Source organism: Calypte anna, chromosome Z, assembly GCF_003957555.1.
Source record: "Calypte anna isolate BGI_N300 chromosome Z, bCalAnn1_v1.p, whole genome shotgun sequence".
Lineage (NCBI taxonomy): Eukaryota > Metazoa > Chordata > Aves > Apodiformes > Trochilidae > Calypte > Calypte anna.
In genome coordinates, this window is record NC_044274.1 from 50,326,158 (window position 1) to 50,348,554 (window position 22,397).

Here is a 22,397-nt window from a genome sequence, read left to right on the forward strand (position 1 = left end):
TTGTTAATTGGCTTTCTGTAGTCTTCATGCTTTTTTTAAAAACACGTTTTTAATAAGAAATGGAGTTTAGAGGGATATTCAAATTTAAGTACTTGAAAGTCATTCTCACAATGTGCAGCAAGTTTGTGTTTTTAACACAATTCTTTGTGGAAAGTCACACACAAAACATACATGTTAAGTTGAAATATAATACCTTTAATATCTGAACAGTGGTTTAAGAGCAAGCTGAAACCAACAAAAAAAATCCCCTACTAACAGAGTAACATGTTGCTATTTTCTCTGTTTATTCATGCTTGCCATGAAATGCTCAGCAAGAGGTACACTGTTCAGTACTAGTTACATATTTCAGCTTACGGTAAATAGGGGGGAAAAATCTTTTGTCTTCTTAATGATTCATCAGCACTGTTCAAAAATAAACACTCTGTGCAGTAAACCACCAGCACTGCAGAAAATGTTCAGAGGCAGCTTACAGCAGAATTTTCTTCTGTGAAGAACTCACTTGAGATTTGGTTAGTAAATGTGTATCATGCCTTTAAATGAGCAGGTATGTTTAGAAAACTGCTGTGTACTTATTAAGCTCTTGTTAGGATACATCCATTGCTGGCAATGGAGTTTATGCCAGAAAAAATCTCCAACCAGCTCATTTTGGGTGGGGGAGGATTACCAAACTGAAGCTGAAAGCTTCGTATTTATTGAATGTTCAAAACACAATAAATCATTGTAAATATAAGCAGCGTGCTTCTTGGTAACTGTGTTGTGCCTGTGCTGTACAGGAATACCCTTCAAAAATGAGACTGAAGGAAACTTGGTAGGCTCACCTTCCCCTTGGATCATGCAGGCAACTGTCGGGCAGTGTTGGGTAAAGAAAGGACACGTTGCTAGCTATTTCTCTTCAATGTACCTTCAGATGCATACAATATAAACCAGCACATTCAGTCTCTGCAAAGAACACAGATTTAACAACCTGAGGCACACATTCCTTTAGTAGTATGGAACTGAAGATAAGAGTTATGAGCATTATGAATGCTTACAGCAGTGCTTAATTTAGTTACGATGAGTTCACTGTTCATGTTTGTAAGCAGTTATTTGTTTTACTGTTTTAGTGATAGCTATACATTATTGGCTTACTTTGCTGCTGCATTCTTACATTGAAAATGTCAAATTTTAGGTGTGAAAAAAAATATTATGAAACAGCTACATGTTAAGTTTATCATATATCAAAAAAAGGCACTTCTGCTACCAGGAGGAAAAAAAATCTATTTTTTTTTTTTAAGTTGACCTGTACTTCTTGTACAGATCTTAGTTGAAACAGTTGAAGACAGCTGAGCCTTCCTCTCCACGGTTTTTCAATGAACAGCTCTCAGAAAAGTCAATCACTGGTTTATTTTTGACATGAAAAAAAGTAACTTGAAAGTATCTGAATGAGTTTGCATCTCATGAAGTTTTCTAAACAGGACATCATTAACCTTCTGCAAGAGACATTTTCTCATGCGGTCGAGCACAGACGGCTTCAGTTCCATGGAAAGGGCTGAGGCCAAGTGTCTCTTGCTGTCACAAATCCCATTCTCTTGATGCTGTCGAGGGAAAATGGAAAAAGACATCCCAGTAAAACAGCACTGTTAACAAAACAACTGAAAATAAGGTCTGACTAAGCCTTATCAAGTAGCTGGGTCCATTTATTGAGGTTTCAATCTCCTTCCTTGGAGACTTCCAAAGTTCTAAGGACAAATCACAAAAATGGAAGCCACCAGTGCCGTGTAACTTTTTATGTGCAACTGCAGTACTGCTTTCCCTCACGTCAAGAAGGAAGCATGAGCTGCTATTGCACAAGTACAATTTTGGAGGCTTGAACCAGTAAGCTACAGCAAGGAGTTAACTGGCTTACCTTCTCAGTCCTCCAACCATCCTCTTGTCTCTTCCAACTTATTACATTTATCAGTTTACTGTGCGTATGTGTAAATTTTGCTAGGGAATACTTTTCAACTAATATTACACTCATCAGTTTATGTAAAAAAGCCCTATATTCTGTAGTCCTAGCTACAGAATTTGTGAATTTTGGAAAGCACTCATTTACCAAACCTAAATCCAGAATCTGGAAATAAGTAAGAAGGGTAGGTATGGCCATATCTTCAGTGCTGAAAAAACCACCGGGGAAGTGAAAACATCACACACTCATTATTGCATTTAATCCACTGGACTAAACACCTCTGCCAACAGGGTCTCTAAGCTACTGGATACACAGGAAAACATTTTATCAAACCTGCCACAGATGAGAATGAGAACGATGGTTCTGTTCTACCACAAAGAGACTCTTTTCTGCAGCAACCGGTTGGATGAAGAGTACCTGATGGAGAAATCCATAGAAGCAGGAAGAGGTATCAAAAATAGCATCCTGTTACGAATGAGCTGTCTTTAAATGAGCACACCAGAAGGTTCCGTTCTAGATGGCCTTTTTATAAGCACTGCACATCCACCTGGTAGTGGAGCTTTTATTTCTCATGCCTGTACTGCCCTAGCAATGACTCATTTACATCTTTTTCTCATCTGGCAATACCTCTCTGTACATGAACGTACCTGCCTGGGGCACAGCCAGCACCCATCTTCGTACGCCCTGCAGCGTTGCAGGGCACCAGCCTTCCTCATCCGTTTGTGCTGAAGCGTCTCGCCGCCATCTCAGCACTGCAAGCCGTGCACACGTTGCCTCTCCTGCTGCTCAACTTCCCTGGTGAAGAGAAGGGGAAAACCGCGCGTTACGGCCCGCCGGCCTTCCGGCCTGGCCCGGCCCCTCCTGTGCGCACACGGCTCAGTGTCGGGGGCCGGGGGACCGGGCGACACGTCCCGCCGCTTCCCCGCTTCGAAGTCAGCCAGCCGCCCACCTCAGCCCGCACTTCAGAACCCAGAGGGCCCGACCCAACCCGGTCCGCTGCGGACTGCTTTGCCTCCCTGCCGCTGCCACCGCCATCTTGTCTCGCCGTGACGTTCTCCCCGCGGCGGCACCGGGCGGAGGCGGCGGAGGGAGGAGCGGGGCCCGCCCGGACTGACGGCGGCGCCGAGTAACCGCGCCCCGCGTGTGAGATGGAAGAAAGGAAGGTTCGGCTACCCGGCTGCCTGCCGGCGGGGCAGGCCTGCGGCCAGCCTAACTTGCCGGGGGCTGCCCGGCCATGCCGCGGGCACTGGAGTGCCCAGAAAGGATGCTCTGCCGAGCAGGCAGCTGATGAGTAAACCTGCAGCTCGGGAGGAGCAGAAGGATCTCGTCCCAGGAGGACGACAGCACCAGAAGCCAGCCAGCCACAGAAAAGCTCTAATAGCTCCATGACTACTTTTGAAAATTCGGGATCAGAAGTGAACCTAAGAGTTGAGTTCATTGTATACCTAAAAAGGCACTTCTGCTACCACCTTGTCCAAGCCCCTGCTCAAACAGGGCCTCATACACTGCTTGCCCAGGACAGTGTCTACAAAGCTTTGATTTTCTCTACAAAGGGGGTGAAAACAAGTACGACTATTCCCATTGTGCAGACAGAGGATCAAACAGAAAGATGAAGTCTTTGCCAAGGAGATTAAGGAATTAAAACTACAATTTTTATTCATCCTAAGCTCACCCTTAGGTGAGCTCAACCTCAACAACACTATGCACTTTAGAAACTTTTCCTGCTTGAGGGTCGTCCAGGCTGAAGATAGAAGCTAAAAGGCTGAAAACAACCCAAATCCAGTAAGCAGTGTGATGGCGGCAACTCAGGCAAGTACCAGTTTTATTTAATCAGCACTTGGGTTTTTTCCTGATGGGTAGTAAGTAGATAAATGAAAACAAAACTAAGCCTGATGATCAAGAAGAAAAAAAATTAGCCACGGGATTCAAAAAAGAAATGAAGAACTGAAGGGGAAAACGTTTGAGAAGAACAGATGCTAGTGCAAGACTTAAGGTGCTGCCCACCTGTGCAGACTTTGTAGCCTCACAAAGCCCAGCTGTTGAGGTTTGGCACAAGCAAATTGTCTGCAGTACCAACCAAGCTTCGCCTAAAACTATTAAGCCCAGGCTAGTCCATCATCACTCCTGCTTAGAAAAGGAGGGAAGCTGAGGGAGAGCAGTGGAGGGGGACTGAGTAGGGGCTGTAAGGCATTTAGAGCAGCAAAGAGCAGATTCAGCAGCCGCCTGAGGCCACTGTTGCCAGCTCCCTGGGTGTGCTGCACTGCCTCCTCCTGCCATTTCTTTTGCACGGTGACTCCTCAGACTCCACTCTTAGGTTCACTTCTGATCCCGAATTTTCAAAAGTAGTCATGGAGCTATTAGAGCTTTTCTGTGGCTGGCTGGCTTCTGGTGCTGCCGTCCTCCTGGGACGAGATCCTTCTGCTCCTCCCGAGCTGCAGGTTTACTCATCAGCTGCCTGCTCGGCAGAGCATCCTTTCTGGGCACTCCAGTGCCCGCGGCATGGCCGGGCAGCCCCCGGCAAGTTAGGCTGGCCGCAGGCCTGCCCCGCCGGCAGGCAGCCGGGTAGCCGAACCTTCCTTTCTTCCATCTCACACGCGGGGCGCGGTTACTCGGCGCCGCCGTCAGTCCGGGCGGGCCCCGCTCCTCCCTCCGCCGCCTCCGCCCGGTGCCGCCGCAGGGAGAACGTCACGGCGAGACAAGATGGCGGCGGCAGCGGCAGGGAGGCAAAGCAGTCCGCAGCGGACCGGGTTGGGTCGGGCCCTCTGGGTTCTGAAGTGCGGGCTGAGGTGGGCGGCTGGCTGACTTCGAAGCGGGGAAGCGGCGGGACGTGTCGCCCGGTCCCCCGGCCCCCGACACTGAGCCGTGTGCGCACAGGAGGGGCCGGGCCAGGCCGGAAGGCCGGCGGGCCGTAACGCGCGGTTTTCCTCTTTTCTTCACCAGGGAAGTTGAGCAGCAGGAGAGGCAACGTGTGCACGGCTTGCAGTGCTGAGATGGCGGCGAGACGCTTCAGCACAAACGGATGAGGAAGGCTGGTGCCCTGCAACGCTGCAGGGCGTACGAAGATTGGTGCTGGCTGTGCCCCAGGCAGGTACGTTCATGTACAGAGAGGTATTGCCAGATGAGAAAAAGATGTAAATGAGTCATTGCTAGGGCAGTACAGGCATGAGAAATAAAAGCTCCACTACCAGGTGGATGTGCAGTGCTTATAAAAAGGCCATCTAGAACGGAACCTTCTGGTGTGCTCATTTAAAGACAGCTCATTCGTAACAGGATGCTATTTTTGATACCTCTTCCTGCTTCTATGGATTTCTCCATCAGGTACTCTTCATCCAACCAGTTGCTGCAGAAAAGAGTCTCTTTGTGGTAGAACAGAACCATCGTTCTCATTCTCATCTGTGGCAGGTTTGATAAAATGTTTTCCTGTGTATCCAGTAGCTTAGAGACCCTGTTGGCAGAGGTGTTTAGTCCAGTGGATTAAATGCAATAATGAGTGTGTGATGTTTTCACTTCCCCGGTGGTTTTTTCAGCACTGAAGATATGGCCATACCTACCCTTCTTACTTATTTCCAGATTCTGGATTTAGGTTTGGTAAATGAGTGCTTTCCAAAATTCACAAATTTTGTAGCTAGGACTACAGAATATAGGGCTTTTTTACATAAACTGATGAGTGTAATATTATTTGTAAAGTATTCCCTAGCAAAATTTACACATATGCACAGTAAACTGATAAAAGTAATAAGTTGGAAGAGACAGGATGGTTGGAGGACTGAGAAGGTAAGCCAGTTAACTCCTTGCTGTAGCTTACTGGTTCAAGCCTCCAAAATTGTACTTGTGCAATAGCAGCTCATGCTTCCTTCTTGACGTGAGGGAAAGCAGTACTGCAGTTGCACATAAAAAGTTACATGGCACTGGTGGCTTCCATCTTATCCTTAGAACTTTGGAAGTCTCCAAGGAAGGGGATTGAAACCTCAGTAAATGGACCCAGCTACTTGATAAGGCTTAGTCAGACCTTATTTTCAGTTGTTTTGTTAACAGTGCTGTTTTACTGGGATGTCTTTTTCCATTTTCCCTCGACAGCATCAAGAGAATGGGATTTGTGACAGCAAGAGACACTTGGCCTCAGCCCTTCCCATGGAACTGAAGCCGTCTCCTGATCTTTTTTGCGTTGGTAAGGAAGTGATCTAAGCATCCTTCCCGCCAAGCTGAATTCTGTATTGAAGGTGAGGAGTTAATAAAAAGAGCATGTGAAGTGGGAAGCAGGAATAGCTTACTATTTGCTACTTCTCCTTACCCATTACAGATAGCTAACTCCTAGCCTAGCAACTCCAGTAGGTACTAATTGATACTTTATCATTAGTTTTTAAGATTCACTAGAGAAGAGCAAGGAGGACAAACTCAACAGACTTACATATGAACAGAAGCTGGACTGTCATCTCTCTGGAAGGTTCCCTCCCTTCCAATGGTCTCTCTGCGTTTTCCTGCTCTGTCTTTGTACTTTGGATTCTTCACTGCTTTGTTGTCTGTCTTCATGCACCCTGTTCTTCCTAAGCACATGAAATCCCACCAAGATAAAGAAAGGGGCTCTGAATATTTTATTTTTTTTACAAATTCACTGCCTCCCTCCAGAAGTAAGGTACCCCCAGCCTATGTCCTCAATCCTAAATCTCGGAAAAAACCCTATAGATGTCACTGAGTAGTTTCTACCTTACAGCTCTACTTTGTAAGGTATCTTATTGCCATCATCCCATAATGCTGTAATGCTACCAAACCAGTTTCACAGAGGCTCTGAACAGATTCTGTTGAATCTTCTCTTGCTGTGAAGATTCAGATCTCTGTATTAAGCAGCAGACCACATGAACATGACACTGGCTTTTTGTGTAAACGTTTAGCCTGGTCTGCAGCAAAAGATTTCTTCAGAGTCTTTGACAGAACTAAGCAAGTGTATAGATGCCATGGTGGTATTGCTTTGGCAGCTGAAGGGAATTGGAGGGAAACAATGGCATTCTGCTTTTTACATTAATACTTACTACACCTGCAAGACGTAACCCCGTAGTTTCAATAGCCTCTACAACAGAAGTAACTGGAATACTTCTATACAATATTGCATGTACATTCCTGCTGTCATTTTTCTGTGGCAGAGCAGACTTGCTCCTTATCTTTTAATTTCCAATACAAGATAGCTGTGCAGTTCAGTGTAAATTTAATTTGCAAAACTAAGAGTAGAATTTCTAAAAATAGAAATGCCAAAAATAGAAAAATAGAATAGACATGGCCATACCTACGCTTCTTATTTATTTCCAGATTCCGGGTTTAGGTGTGGTAAATGAGTGCTTTCCAAAATTCACAAATTCTGTAGCTAGGACTACAGAGTAAAGGGCTTTTTTATATAAAAGAAGTATATATGATGAGTGTCATATTAGTTGAAAAGTATTCCCTAGCAAAATTTACACATACGCACAGTAAACTGATAAATGTAATAAGTTGGAAGAGACAAGAGGATGGTTGGAGGACTGAGAAGGTAAGCCAGTTAACTCCTTGCTGTAGCTTACTGGTTCAAGCCTCCAAAATTGTTCTTGTGCAATAGCAGCCCATGCTTCCTTCTTGACGTGAGGGAAAGCAGTACTGCAGTTGCACATAAAAAGTTACAAGCCCCTGGTGGCTTCCATCTTATCCTTAGAACTTTGGAAGTCTCCAAGGAAGGGGATTGAAACCTCAGTAAATGGACCCAGCTACTTGATAAGGCTTAGTCAGACCTTATTTTCAGTTGTTTTGTTAACAGTGCTGTTTTACTGGGATGTCTTTTTCCATTTTCCCTCGACAGCATCAAGAGAATGGGATTTGTGACAGCAAGAGACACTTGGCCTCAGCCCTTCCCATGGAACTGAAGCCGTCTCCTGATCTTTTTTGCGTTGGTAAGGAAGTGATCTAAGCATCCTTCCCGCCAAGCTGAATTCTGTATTGAAGGTGAGGAGTTAATAAAAAGAGCATGTGAAGTGGGAAGCAGGAATAGCTTACTATTTGCTACTTCTCCTTACCCATTACAGATAGCTAACTCCTAGCCTAGCAACTCCAGTAGGTACTAATTGATACTTTATCATTAGTTTTTAAGATTCACTAGAGAAGAGCAAGGAGGACAAACTCAACAGACTTACATATGAACAGAAGCTGGACTGTCATCTCTCTGGAAGGTTCCCTCCCTTCCAATGGTCTCTCTGCGTTTTCCTGCTCTGTCTTTGTACTTTGGATTCTTCACTGCTTTGTTGTCTGTCTTCATGCACCCTGTTCTTCCTAAGCACATGAAATCCCACCAAGATAAAGAAAGGGGCTCTGAATATTTTATTTTTTTTACAAATTCACTGCCTCCCTCCAGAAGTAAGGTACCCCCAGCCTATGTCCTCAATCCTAAATCTCGGAAAAAACCCTATAGATGTCACTGAGTAGTTTCTACCTTACAGCTCTACTTTGTAAGGTATCTTATTGCCATCATCCCATAATACTGTAATGCTACCAAACCAGTTTCACAGAGGCTCTGAACAGATTCTGTTGAATCTTCTCTTGCTGTGAAGATTCAGATCTCTGTATTAAGCAGCAGACCACATGAACATGACACTGGCTTTTTGTGTCATGTTTTTGTGTTTAGCCTGGTCTGCAGCAAAAGATTTCTTCAGAGTCTTTGACAGAACTAAGCAAGTGTATAGATGCCATGGTGGTATTGCTTTGGCAGCTGAAGGGAATTGGAGGGAAACAATGGCATTCTGCTTTCTACATTAATACTTACTGTAGCGGGAGGAGCCATTCTTGCTCCTGAAGCTCGACGAGCTGCTGGTCTCTTCCAGGACTCCAGCCACCACACAGCGGTTCCAGGGTAGAAGTGTAGTGGGAAGAGCCTTTCTTGCTCCAGAGGCTCGACGAGCTGCTGGCCTCTCCATGCCTCGCACCAGAGTGAGCTGAGGTTATCGCTGTGGGTGTGTGTTCCACCTTTATTGGCCCCCTGGCCTTGCTCATGCCCAATAGGGGCCTGTCCTAATCAGGCACAGGTGGACTCACACCCACTCTTTGGCAACTCAAGGCACCTGGTTTGTCTTCTCTACAACTTACTACACCTGCAAGACGTAACCCCGTAGTTTCAATAGCCTCTACAACAGAAGTAACTGGAATACTTCTTTACAATATTGCATGTGCATTCCTGCTGTCATTTTTCTGTGGCAGAGCAGACTTTAAAGGTTTAAAAACTTCCCTTTTCCGTTTCTTCACTTGCTCCTTATCTTTTAATTTCCAATACAAGATAGCAGTGTAGTTCAGTGTAAATTTAATTTGCAAAACTAAGAGTAGAATTTCTAAAAATAGAAATGCCAAAAATAGAAAAATAGAATAGACATGGCCATACCTACGCTTCTTACTTATTTCCAGATTCCGGGTTTAGGTGTGGTAAATGAGTGCTTTCCAAAATTCACAAATTCTGTAGCTAGGACTACAGAGTAAAGGGCTATTTTATATAAACTGATGAGTGTCATATTAGTTGAAAAGTATTCCCTGGCAAAATTTACACATACGCACAGTAAACTGATAAATGTAATAAGTTGGAAGAGAGAAGAGGATGGTTGGAGGACTGAGAAGGTAAGCCAGTTAACTCCTTGCTGTAGCTTACTGGTTCAAGCCTCCAAAATTGTTCTTGTGTAATAGCAGCTCATGCTTCCTTCTTGACGTGAGGGAAAGCAGTACTGCAATTACACATAAAAAATACGCAGCACTGGTGGCTTCCATTTTATCCTTAGAACTTTGGAAGTCTCCAAGGAAGGGGATTGAAACCTCAGTAAATGGACCCAGCTACTTGATAAGGCTTAGTCAGACCTTATTTTCAGTTGTTTTGTTAACAGTGCTGTTTTACTGGGATGTCTTTTTCCATTTTCCCTCGACAGCATCAAGAGAATGGGATTTTTGACAGCAAGAGACACTTGGCCTCAGCCCTTCCCATGGAACTGAAGCCGTCTCCTGATCTTTTTTGCGTTGGTAAGGAAGTGATCTAAGCATCCTTCCCGCCAAGCTGAATGCTGTATTGAAGGTGAGGAGTTAATAAAAAGAGCATGTGAAGTGGGAAGCAGGAATAGCTTACTATTTGCTACTTCTCCTTACCCATTACAGATAGCTAACTCCTAGCCTAGCAAGTCCAGTAGGTACTAATTGATACTTTATCATTAGTTTTTAAGATTCACTAGAGAAGAGCAAGGAGGACAAACTCAACAGACTTACATATGAACAGAAGCTGGACTGTCATCTCTCTGGAAGGTTCCCTCCCTTCCAATGGTCTCTCTGCGTTTTCCTGCTCTGTCTTTGTACTTCGGATTCTTCACTGCTTTGTTGTCTGTCTTCATGCACCCTGTTCTTCCTAAGCACATGAAATCCCACCAAGATAAAGAAAGGGGCTCTGAATATTTTATTTTTTTTACAAATTCACTGCCTCCCTCCAGAAGTAAGGTACCCCCAGCCTATGTCCTCAATCCTAAATCTCGGAAAAAACCCTATAGATGTCACTGAGTAGTTTCTACCTTACAGCTCTACTTTGTAAGGTATCTTATTGCCATCATCCCATAATGCTGTAATGCTACCAAACCAGTTTCACAGAGGCTCTGAACAGATTCTGTTGAATCTTCTCTTGCTGTGAAGATTCAGATCTCTGTATTAAGCAGCAGACCACATGAACATGACACTGGCTTTTTGTGTAAACGTTTAGCCTGGTCTGCAGCAAAAGATTTCTTCAGAGTCTTTGACAGAACTAAGCAAGTGTATAGATGCCATGGTGGTATTGCTTTGGCAGCTGAAGGGAATTGGAGGGAAACAATGGCATTCTGCTTTCTACATTAATACTTACTACACCTGCAAGACGTAACCCCGTAGTTTCAATAGCCTCTACAACAGAAGTAACTGGAATACTTCTATACAATATTGCATGTACATTCCTGCTGTCATTTTTCTGTGGCAGAGCAGACTTGCTCCTTATCTTTTAATTTCCAATACAAGATAGCTGTGCAGTTCAGTGTAAATTTAATTTGCAAAACTAAGAGTAGAATTTCTAAAAATAGAAATGCCAAAAATAGAAAAATAGAATAGACATGGCCATACCTACGCTTCTTATTTATTTCCAGATTCCGGGTTTAGGTGTGGTAAATGAGTGCTTTCCAAAATTCACAAATTCTGTAGCTAGGACTACAGAGTAAAGGGCTTTTTTATATAAAAGAAGTATATATGATGAGTGTCATATTAGTTGAAAAGTATTCCCTAGCAAAATTTACACATACGCACAGTAAACTGATAAATGTAATAAGTTGGAAGAGACAAGAGGATGGTTGGAGGACTGAGAAGGTAAGCCAGTTAACTCCTTGCTGTAGCTTACTGGTTCAAGCCTCCAAAATTGTTCTTGTGCAATAGCAGCCCATGCTTCCTTCTTGACGTGAGGGAAAGCAGTACTGCAGTTGCACATAAAAAGTTACAAGCCCCTGGTGGCTTCCATCTTATCCTTAGAACTTTGGAAGTCTCCAAGGAAGGGGATTGAAACCTCAGTAAATGGACCCAGCTACTTGATAAGGCTTAGTCAGACCTTATTTTCAGTTGTTTTGTTAACAGTGCTGTTTTACTGGGATGTCTTTTTCCATTTTCCCTCGACAGCATCAAGAGAATGGGATTTGTGACAGCAAGAGACACTTGGCCTCAGCCCTTCCCATGGAACTGAAGCCGTCTCCTGATCTTTTTTGCGTTGGTAAGGAAGTGATCTAAGCATCCTTCCCGCCAAGCTGAATTCTGTATTGAAGGTGAGGAGTTAATAAAAAGAGCATGTGAAGTGGGAAGCAGGAATAGCTTACTATTTGCTACTTCTCCTTACCCATTACAGATAGCTAACTCCTAGCCTAGCAACTCCAGTAGGTACTAATTGATACTTTATCATTAGTTTTTAAGATTCACTAGAGAAGAGCAAGGAGGACAAACTCAACAGACTTACATATGAACAGAAGCTGGACTGTCATCTCTCTGGAAGGTTCCCTCCCTTCCAATGGTCTCTCTGCGTTTTCCTGCTCTGTCTTTGTACTTTGGATTCTTCACTGCTTTGTTGTCTGTCTTCATGCACCCTGTTCTTCCTAAGCACATGAAATCCCACCAAGATAAAGAAAGGGGCTCTGAATATTTTATTTTTTTTACAAATTCACTGCCTCCCTCCAGAAGTAAGGTACCCCCAGCCTATGTCCTCAATCCTAAATCTCGGAAAAAACCCTATAGATGTCACTGAGTAGTTTCTACCTTACAGCTCTACTTTGTAAGGTATCTTATTGCCATCATCCCATAATACTGTAATGCTACCAAACCAGTTTCACAGAGGCTCTGAACAGATTCTGTTGAATCTTCTCTTGCTGTGAAGATTCAGATCTCTGTATTAAGCAGCAGACCACATGAACATGACACTGGCTTTTTGTGTCATGTTTTTGTGTTTAGCCTGGTCTGCAGCAAAAGATTTCTTCAGAGTCTTTGACAGAACTAAGCAAGTGTATAGATGCCATGGTGGTATTGCTTTGGCAGCTGAAGGGAATTGGAGGGAAACAATGGCATTCTGCTTTCTACATTAATACTTACTGTAGCGGGAGGAGCCATTCTTGCTCCTGAAGCTCGACGAGCTGCTGGTCTCTTCCAGGACTCCAGCCACCACACAGCGGTTCCAGGGTAGAAGTGTAGTGGGAAGAGCCTTTCTTGCTCCAGAGGCTCGACGAGCTGCTGGCCTCTCCATGCCTCGCACCAGAGTGAGCTGAGGTTATCGCTGTGGGTGTGTGTTCCACCTTTATTGGCCCCCTGGCCTTGCTCATGCCCAATAGGGGCCTGTCCTAATCAGGCACAGGTGGACTCACACCCACTCTTTGGCAACTCAAGGCACCTGGTTTGTCTTCTCTACAACTTACTACACCTGCAAGACGTAACCCCGTAGTTTCAATAGCCTCTACAACAGAAGTAACTGGAATACTTCTTTACAATATTGCATGTGCATTCCTGCTGTCATTTTTCTGTGGCAGAGCAGACTTTAAAGGTTTAAAAACTTCCCTTTTCCGTTTCTTCACTTGCTCCTTATCTTTTAATTTCCAATACAAGATAGCAGTGTAGTTCAGTGTAAATTTAATTTGCAAAACTAAGAGTAGAATTTCTAAAAATAGAAATGCCAAAAATAGAAAAATAGAATAGACATGGCCATACCTACGCTTCTTACTTATTTCCAGATTCCGGGTTTAGGTGTGGTAAATGAGTGCTTTCCAAAATTCACAAATTCTGTAGCTAGGACTACAGAGTAAAGGGCTATTTTATATAAACTGATGAGTGTCATATTAGTTGAAAAGTATTCCCTGGCAAAATTTACACATACACACAGTAAACTGATAAATGTAATAAGTTGGAAGAGAGAAGAGGATGGTTGGAGGACTGAGAAGGTAAGCCAGTTAACTCCTTGCTGTAGCTTACTGGTTCAAGCCTCCAAAATTGTTCTTGTGTAATAGCAGCTCATGCTTCCTTCTTGACGTGAGGGAAAGCAGTACTGCAATTACACATAAAAAAATACGCAGCACTGGTGGCTTCCATCTTATCCTTAGAACTTTGGAAGTCTCCAAGGAAGGGGATTGAAACCTCGGTAAATGGACCCAGCTACTTGATAAGGCTTAGTCAGACCTTATTTTCAGTTGTTTTGTTAACAGTGCTGTTTTACTGGGATGTCTTTTTCCATTTTCCCTCGACAGCATCAAGAGAATGGGATTTTTGACAGCAAGAGACACTTGGCCTCAGCCCTTCCCATGGAACTGAAGCCGTCTCCTGATCTTTTTTGCGTTGGTAAGGAAGTGATCTAAGCATCCTTCCCGCCAAGCTGAATGCTGTATTGAAGGTGAGGAGTTAATAAAAAGAGCATGTGAAGTGGGAAGCAGGAATAGCTTACTATTTGCTACTTCTCCTTACCCATTACAGATAGCTAACTCCTAGCCTAGCAACTCCAGTAGGTACTAATTGATACTTTATCATTAGTTTTTAAGATTCACTAGAGAAGAGCAAGGAGGACAAACTCAACAGACTTACATATGAACAGAAGCTGGACTGTCATCTCTCTGGAAGGTTCCCTCCCTTCCAATGGTCTCTCTGCGTTTTCCTGCTCTGTCTTTGTACTTTGGATTCTTCACTGCTTTGTTGTCTGTCTTCATGCACCCTGTTCTTCCTAAGCACATGAAATCCCACCAAGATAAAGAAAGGGGCTCTGAATATTTTATTTTTTTACAAATTCACTGCCTCCCTCCAGAAGTAAGGTACCCCCAGCCTATGTCCTCAATCCTAAATCTCGGAAAAAACCCTATAGATGTCACTGAGTAGTTTCTACCTTACAGCTCTACTTTGTAAGGTATCTTATTGCCATCATCCCATAATGCTGTAATGCTACCAGACCAGTTTCACAGAGGCTCTGAACAGATTCTGTTGAATCTTCTCTTGCTGTGAAGATTCAGATCTCTGTATTAAGCAGCAGACCACATGAACATGACACTGGCTTTTTGTGTAAACGTTTAGCCTGGTCTGCAGCAAAAGATTTCTTCAGAGTCTTTGACAGAACTAAGCAAGTGTATAGATGCCATGGTGGTATTGCTTTGGCAGCTGAAGGGAATTGGAGGGAAACAATGGCATTCTGCTTTCTACATTAATACTTACTACACCTGCAAGACGTAACCCCGTAGTTTCAATAGCCTCTACAACAGAAGTAACTGGAATACTTCTATACAATATTGCATGTACATTCCTGCTGTCATTTTTCTGTGGCAGAGCAGACTTGCTCCTTATCTTTTAATTTCCAATACAAGATAGCTGTGCAGTTCAGTGTAAATTTAATTTGCAAAACTAAGAGTAGAATTTCTAAAAATAGAAATGCCAAAAATAGAAAAATAGAATAGACATGGCCATACCTACGCTTCTTATTTATTTCCAGATTCCGGGTTTAGGTGTGGTAAATGAGTGCTTTCCAAAATTCACAAATTCTGTAGCTAGGACTACAGAGTAAAGGGCTTTTTTATATAAAAGAAGTATATATGATGAGTGTCATATTAGTTGAAAAGTATTCCCTAGCAAAATTTACACATACGCACAGTAAACTGATAAATGTAATAAGTTGGAAGAGAGAAGAGGATGGTTGGAGGACTGAGAAGGTAAGCCAGTTAACTCCTTGCTGTAGCTTACTGGTTCAAGCCTCCAAAATTGTTCTTGTGCAATAGCAGCCCATGCTTCCTTCTTGACGTGAGGGAAAGCAGTACTGCAGTTGCACATAAAAAGTTACAAGCCCCTGGTGGCTTCCATCTTATCCTTAGAACTTTGGAAGTCTCCAAGGAAGGGGATTGAAACCTCAGTAAATGGACCCAGCTACTTGATAAGGCTTAGTCAGACCTTATTTTCAGTTGTTTTGTTAACAGTGCTGTTTTACTGGGATGTCTTTTTCCATTTTCCCTCGACAGCATCAAGAGAATGGGATTTGTGACAGCAAGAGACACTTGGCCTCAGCCCTTCCCATGGAACTGAAGCCGTCTCCTGATCTTTTTTGCGTTGGTAAGGAAGTGATCTAAGCATCCTTCCCGCCAAGCTGAATTCTGTATTGAAGGTGAGGAGTTAATAAAAAGAGCATGTGAAGTGGGAAGCAGGAATAGCTTACTATTTGCTACTTCTCCTTACCCATTACAGATAGCTAACTCCTAGCCTAGCAACTCCAGTAGGTACTAATTGATACTTTATCATTAGTTTTTAAGATTCACTAGAGAAGAGCAAGGAGGACAAACTCAACAGACTTACATATGAACAGAAGCTGGACTGTCATCTCTCTGGAAGGTTCCCTCCCTTCCAATGGTCTCTCTGCGTTTTCCTGCTCTGTCTTTGTACTTTGGATTCTTCACTGCTTTGTTGTCTGTCTTCATGCACCCTGTTCTTCCTAAGCACATGAAATCCCACCAAGATAAAGAAAGGGGCTCTGAATATTTTATTTTTTTTACAAATTCACTGCCTCCCTCCAGAAGTAAGGTACCCCCAGCCTATGTCCTCAATCCTAAATCTCGGAAAAAACCCTATAGATGTCACTGAGTAGTTTCTACCTTACAGCTCTACTTTGTAAGGTATCTTATTGCCATCATCCCATAATGCTGTAATGCTACCAAACCAGTTTCACAGAGGCTCTGAACAGATTCTGTTGAATCTTCTCTTGCTGTGAAGATTCAGATCTCTGTATTAAGCAGCAGACCACATGAACATGACACTGGCTTTTTGTGTAAACGTTTAGCCTGGTCTGCAGCAAAAGATTTCTTCAGAGTCTTTGACAGAACTAAGCAAGTGTATAGATGCCATGGTGGTATTGCTTTGGCAGCTGAAGGGAATTGGAGGGAAACAATGGCATTCTGCTTTCTACATTAATACTTACTGTAGCGGGAGGAGCCATTCTTGCTCCTGAAGCTCGACGAGCTGCTGGTCTCTTCCAGGACTCCAGCCACCACACAGCGGTTCCAGGGTAGAAGTGTAGTGGGAAGAGCCTTTCTTGCTCCAGAGGCTCGACGAGCTGCTGGCCTCTCCATGCCTCGCACCAGAGTGAGCTGAGGTTATCGCTGTGGGTGTGTGTTCCACCTTTATTGGCCCCCTGGCCTTGCTCATGCCCAATAGGGGCCTGTCCTAATCAGGCACAGGTGGACTCACACCCACTCTTTGGCAACTCAAGGCACCTGGTTTGTCTTCTCTACAACTTACTACACCTGCAAGACGTAACCCCGTAGTTTCAATAGCCTCTACAACAGAAGTAACTGGAATACTTCTTTACAATATTGCATGTGCATTCCTGCTGTCATTTTTCTGTGGCAGAGCAGACTTTAAAGGTTTAAAAACTTCCCTTTTCCGTTTCTTCACTTGCTCCTTATCTTTTAATTTCCAATACAAGATAGCAGTGTAGTTCAGTGTAAATTTAATTTGCAAAACTAAGAGTAGAATTTCTAAAAATAGAAATGCCAAAAATAGAAAAATAGAATAGACATGGCCATACCTACGCTTCTTACTTATTTCCAGATTCCGGGTTTAGGTGTGGTAAATGAGTGCTTTCCAAAATTCACAAATTCTGTAGCTAGGACTACAGAGTAAAGGGCTATTTTATATAAACTGATGAGTGTCATATTAGTTGAAAAGTATTCCCTGGCAAAATTTACACATATGCACAGTAAACTGATAAATGTAATAAGTTGGAAGAGAGAAGAGGATGGTTGGAGGACTGAGAAGGTAAGCCAGTTAACTCCTTGCTGTAGCTTACTGGTTCAAGCCTCCAAAATTGTTCTTGTGTAATAGCAGCTCATGCTTCCTTCTTGACGTGAGGGAAAGCAGTACTGCAATTACACATAAAAAAATACGCAGCACTGGTGGCTTCCATTTTATCCTTAGAACTTTGGAAGTCTCCAAGGAAGGGGATTGAAACCTCAGTAAATGGACCCAGCTACTTGATAAGGCTTAGTCAGACCTTATTTTCAGTTGTTTTGTTAACAGTGCTGTTTTACTGGGATGTCTTTTTCCATTTTCCCTCGACAGCATCAAGAGAATGGGATTTTTGACAGCAAGAGACACTTGGCCTCAGCCCTTCCCATGGAACTGAAGCCGTCTCCTGATCTTTTTTGCGTTGGTAAGGAAGTGATCTAAGCATCCTTCCCGCCAAGCTGAATGCTGTATTGAAGGTGAGGAGTTAATAAAAAGAGCATGTGAAGTGGGAAGCAGGAATAGCTTACTATTTGCTACTTCTCCTTACCCATTACAGATAGCTAACTCCTAGCCTAGCAAGTCCAGTAGGTACTAATTGATACTTTATCATTAGTTTTTAAGATTCACTAGAGAAGAGCAAGGAGGACAAACTCAACAGACTTACATATGAACAGAAGCTGGACTGTCATCTCTCTGGAAGGTTCCCTCCCTTCCAATGGTCTCTCTGCGTTTTCCTGCTCTGTCTTTGTACTTTGGATTCTTCACTGCTTTGTTGTCTGTCTTCATGCACCCTGTTCTTCCTAAGCACATGAAATCCCACCAAGATAAAGAAAGGGGCTCTGAATATTTTATTTTTTTTACAAATTCACTGCCTCCCTCCAGAAGTAAGGTACCCCCAGCCTATGTCCTCAATCCTAAATCTCGGAAAAAACCCTATAGATGTCACTGAGTAGTTTCTACCTTACAGCTCTACTTTGTAAGGTATCTTATTGCCATCATCCCATAATGCTGTAATGCTACCAAACCAGTTTCACAGAGGCTCTGAACAGATTCTGTTGAATCTTCTCTTGCTGTGAAGATTCAGATCTCTGTATTAAGCAGCAGACCACATGAACATGACACTGGCTTTTTGTGTCATGTTTTTGTGTTTAGCCTGGTCTGCAGCAAAAGATTTCTTCAGAGTCTTTGACAGAACTAAGCAAGTGTATAGATGCCATGGTGGTATTGCTTTGGCAGCTGAAGGGAATTGGAGGGAAACAATGGCATTCTGCTTTCTACATTAATACTTACTGTAGCGGGAGGAGCCATTCTTGCTCCTGAAGCTCGACGAGCTGCTGGTCTCTTCCAGGACTCCAGCCACCACACAGCGGTTCCAGGGTAGAAGTGTAGTGGGAAGAGCCTTTCTTGCTCCAGAGGCTCGACGAGCTGCTGGCCTCTCCATGCCTCGCACCAGAGTGAGCTGAGGTTATCTCTGTGGGTGTGTGTTCCACCTTTATTGGCCCCCTGGCCTTGCTCATGCCCAATAGGGGCCTGTCCTAATCAGGCACAGGTGGACTCACACCCACTCTTTGGCAACTCAAGGCACCTGGTTTGTCTTCTCTACATTTCCCCCTTTTTTTTTTTTTTTTTTTTAACACTGATTACAGAATACAAACATTTTACAAACATTTAACACGATTTAACATGATTTTTACAAACATTTACACTTAAACATTTACACTTATACACAGGATTTTTCTTTGGGCCCCGCGGGACACTCAGCTAAGAGCATCGAGGGGGCACCAAGGGGCAGTACAGAACACACTTATACAGGATTTAGACATAGACATACAGGATTTTTCTTCGGGCCCGGCGGGACACTCAACTAAGAGCATCGAGGGGGCACTGAGGGGCAGTAGAGAACACACTTATACAGGATTTAGACATAGACATACAGGATTTTTACACACAAAATTTTTTTACACAAAAATACACTTACGACTTACGGGATTTAACCCTAGCTTAGGCAACCGTTCAATGTCAGCCCAGGCACTTTTTCACAAAGTCTCTGTTCTTTCTCCCTCCTGTATCTGCTCTTCTCTTGGCTTCCCTCTGCTCAGGGGCTTCCAAAGAGAGAATCCTTATCTTGGCTTCCCTTTGCTCAGGGGTTTCCAAAGAGATTTCTGGTTCCTCATGGGTTTCTGGTTCCTCCGTGGGATTCCATACTTTAATTTATACTTTACTTTAATTAATTTTTTTTCTTCTGGTTCCTCCGTGGGATTCCATACCATGGGATTCCATCCTCCTGGCTTCCTTCTGCTCAGGGGCTTCCAAAGAGAGAATCCTTATCTTGGCTTCCCTCTGCTCAGGGGTTCCCAAACCAAAGAGCTTGCTGGTCATACCTTTCAGGGAGAGTGTTAGCCCAGGCATTTTTTCAAATCAGGGAGAATGTTCCTGTTGCCAGCTCTTCACAAGTTGCTTCTTTATGTTGCTCACATTCTCCACCAAATGTAGAGGGAGGAGCCATTCTTGCTCCTGAAGCTCAACGAGCTGCTGGTCTCTTCCAGGACTCCAGCCACCACACAGCACTTCCAGGGTAGAAGTGTAGTGGGAAGAGCCTTTCTTGCTCCAGAGGCTCGACGAGCTGCTGGCCTCTCCATGCCTCGCACCAGAGTGAGCTGAGGTTATCTCTGTGGGTGTGTGTTCCACCTTTATTGGCCCCCTGGCCTTGCTCATGCCCAATAGGGGCCTGTCCTAATCAGGCACAGGTGGACTCACACCCACTCTTTGGCAACTCAAGGCACCTGGTTTGTCTTCTCTACAACTTACTACACCTGCAAGACGTAACCCCGTAGTTTCAATAGCCTCTACAACAGAAGTAACTGGAATACTTCTTTACAATATTGCATGTGCATTCCTGCTGTCATTTTTCTGTGGCAGAGCAGACTTTAAAGGTTTAAAAACTTCCCTTTTCCGTTTCTTCACTTGCTCCTTATCTTTTAATTTCCAATACAAGATAGCTGTGCAGTTCAGTGTAAATTTAATTTGCAAAACTAAGAGTAGAATTTCTAAAAACAGAAATGCCAAAAATAGAAAAATAGAATAGACATGGCCATACCTACGCTTCTTATTTATTTCCAGATTCCGGGTTTAGGTGTGGTAAATGAGTGCTTTCCAAAATTCACAAATTCTGTAGCTAGGACTACAGAGTAAAGGGCTTTTTTATATAAACTGATGAGTGTCATATTAGTTGAAAAGTATTCCCTGGCAAAATTTACACATACACACAGTAAACTGATAAATGTAATAAGTTGGAAGAGAGAAGAGGATGGTTGGAGGACTGAGAAGGTAAGCCAGTTAACTCCTTGCTGTAGCTTACTGGTTCAAGCCTCCAAAATTGTTCTTGTGTAATAGCAGCTCATGCTTCCTTCTTGACGTGAGGGAAAGCAGTACTGCAATTACACATAAAAAATACGCAGCACTGGTGGCTTCCATCTTATCCTTAGAACTTTGGAAGTCTCCAAGGAAGGGGATTGAAACCTCGGTAAATGGACCCAGCTACTTGATAAGGCTTAGTCAGACCTTATTTTTCAGTTGTTTTGTTAACAGTGCTGTTTTACTGGGATGTCTTTTTCCATTTTCCCTCGACAGCATCAAGAGAATGGGATTTTTGACAGCAAGAGACACTTGGCCTCAGCCCTTCCCATGGAACTGAAGCCGTCTCCTGATCTTTTTTGCGTTGGTAAGGAAGTGATCTAAGCATCCTTCCCGCCAAGCTGAATTCTGTATTGAAGGTGAGGAGTTAATAAAAAGAGCATGTGAAGTGGGAAGCAGGAATAGCTTACTATTTGCTACTTCTCCTTACCCATTACAGATAGCTAACTCCTAGCCTAGCAACTCCAGTAGGTACTAATTGATACTTTATCATTAGTTTTTAAGATTCACTAGAGAAGAGCAAGGAGGACAAACTCAACAGACTTACATATGAACAGAAGCTGGACTGTCATCTCTCTGGAAGGTTCCCTCCCTTCCAATGGTCTCTCTGCGTTTTCCTGCTCTGTCTTTGTACTTTGGATCTTCACTGCTTTGTTGTCTGTCTTCATGCACCCTGTTCTTCCTAAGCACATGAAATCCCACCAAGATAAAGAAAGGGGCTCTGAATATTTTATTTTTTTTACAAATTCACTGCCTCCCTCCAGAAGTAAGGTACCCCCAGCCTATGTCCTCAATCCTAAATCTCGGAAAAAACCCTATAGATGTCACTGAGTAGTTTCTACCTTACAGCTCTACTTTGTAAGGTATCTTATTGCCATCATCCCATAATACTGTAATGCTACCAAACCAGTTTCACAGAGGCTCTGAACAGATTCTGTTGAATCTTCTCTTGCTGTGAAGATTCAGATCTCTGTATTAAGCAGCAGACCACATGAAACATGACACTGGCTTTTTGTGTAAACGTTTAGCCTGGTCTGCAGCAAAAGATTTCTTCAGAGTCTTTGACAGAACTAAGCAAGTGTATAGATGCCATGGTGGTATTGCTTTGGCAGCTGAAGGGAATTGGAGGGAAACAATGGCATTCTGCTTTTTACATTAATACTTACTACACCTGCAAGACGTAACCCCGTAGTTTCAATAGCCTCTACAACAGAAGTAACTGGAATACTTCTATACAATATTGCATGTACATTCCTGCTGTCATTTTTCTGTGGCAGAGCAGACTTGCTCCTTATCTTTTAATTTCCAATACAAGATAGCTGTGCAGTTCAGTGTAAATTTAATTTGCAAAACTAAGAGTAGAATTTCTAAAATAGAAATGCCAAAATAGAAAAATAGAATAGACATGGCCATACCTACGCTTCTTATTTATTTCCAGATTCCGGGTTTAGGTGTGGTAAATGAGTGCTTTCCAAAATTCACAAATTCTGTAGCTAGGACTACAGAGTAAAGGGCTTTTTTATATAAACTGATGAGTGTCATATTAGTTGAAAAGTATTCCCTGGCAAAATTTACACATACACACAGTAAACTGATAAATGTAATAAGTTGGAAGAGAGAAGAGGATGGTTGGAGGACTGAGAAGGTAAGCCAGTTAACTCCTTGCTGTAGCTTACTGGTTCAAGCCTCCAAAATTGTTCTTGTGTAATAGCAGCTCATGCTTCCTTCTTGACGTGAGGGAAAGCAGTACTGCAATTACACATAAAAAATACGCAGCACTGGTGGCTTCCAT

At 43.3% G+C, this 22,397-nt stretch overlaps 10 non-coding genes across 10 annotated transcripts; 9 read left to right on the forward strand and 1 right to left on the reverse strand.

Annotated features, from left to right (window-relative positions):
* Positions 1–1,762: 1,762 nt before the first annotated feature.
* On the reverse strand, positions 1,763–1,900 carry LOC115599976. The gene has a single exon (XR_003988745.1). It is a non-coding gene; the product is annotated as a small nucleolar RNA SNORA47 (small nucleolar RNA).
* Positions 1,901–5,686: 3,786 nt separating this feature from the next.
* On the forward strand, positions 5,687–5,824 carry LOC115599974. Its single transcript, XR_003988743.1, has one exon. It is a non-coding gene; the product is annotated as a small nucleolar RNA SNORA47 (small nucleolar RNA).
* A 1,606-nt stretch (positions 5,825–7,430) lies between these two features.
* LOC115599977 lies at positions 7,431–7,568 on the forward strand. The gene has a single exon (XR_003988746.1). It is a non-coding gene; the product is annotated as a small nucleolar RNA SNORA47 (small nucleolar RNA).
* A 1,961-nt stretch (positions 7,569–9,529) lies between these two features.
* LOC115599982 lies at positions 9,530–9,667 on the forward strand. The gene has a single exon (XR_003988751.1). It is a non-coding gene; the product is annotated as a small nucleolar RNA SNORA47 (small nucleolar RNA).
* Positions 9,668–11,272: 1,605 nt separating this feature from the next.
* LOC115599978 lies at positions 11,273–11,410 on the forward strand. The gene has a single exon (XR_003988747.1). It is a non-coding gene; the product is annotated as a small nucleolar RNA SNORA47 (small nucleolar RNA).
* A 1,961-nt stretch (positions 11,411–13,371) lies between these two features.
* Positions 13,372–13,509, forward strand: LOC115599983. Its single transcript, XR_003988752.1, has one exon. It is a non-coding gene; the product is annotated as a small nucleolar RNA SNORA47 (small nucleolar RNA).
* Positions 13,510–15,114: 1,605 nt separating this feature from the next.
* Positions 15,115–15,252, forward strand: LOC115599979. The gene has a single exon (XR_003988748.1). It is a non-coding gene; the product is annotated as a small nucleolar RNA SNORA47 (small nucleolar RNA).
* A 1,954-nt stretch (positions 15,253–17,206) lies between these two features.
* On the forward strand, positions 17,207–17,344 carry LOC115599984. The gene has a single exon (XR_003988753.1). It is a non-coding gene; the product is annotated as a small nucleolar RNA SNORA47 (small nucleolar RNA).
* A 3,159-nt stretch (positions 17,345–20,503) lies between these two features.
* On the forward strand, positions 20,504–20,641 carry LOC115599985. Its single transcript, XR_003988754.1, has one exon. It is a non-coding gene; the product is annotated as a small nucleolar RNA SNORA47 (small nucleolar RNA).
* Positions 20,642–22,235: 1,594 nt separating this feature from the next.
* LOC115599986 lies at positions 22,236–22,373 on the forward strand. The gene has a single exon (XR_003988755.1). It is a non-coding gene; the product is annotated as a small nucleolar RNA SNORA47 (small nucleolar RNA).
* Positions 22,374–22,397: the final 24 nt, after the last annotated feature.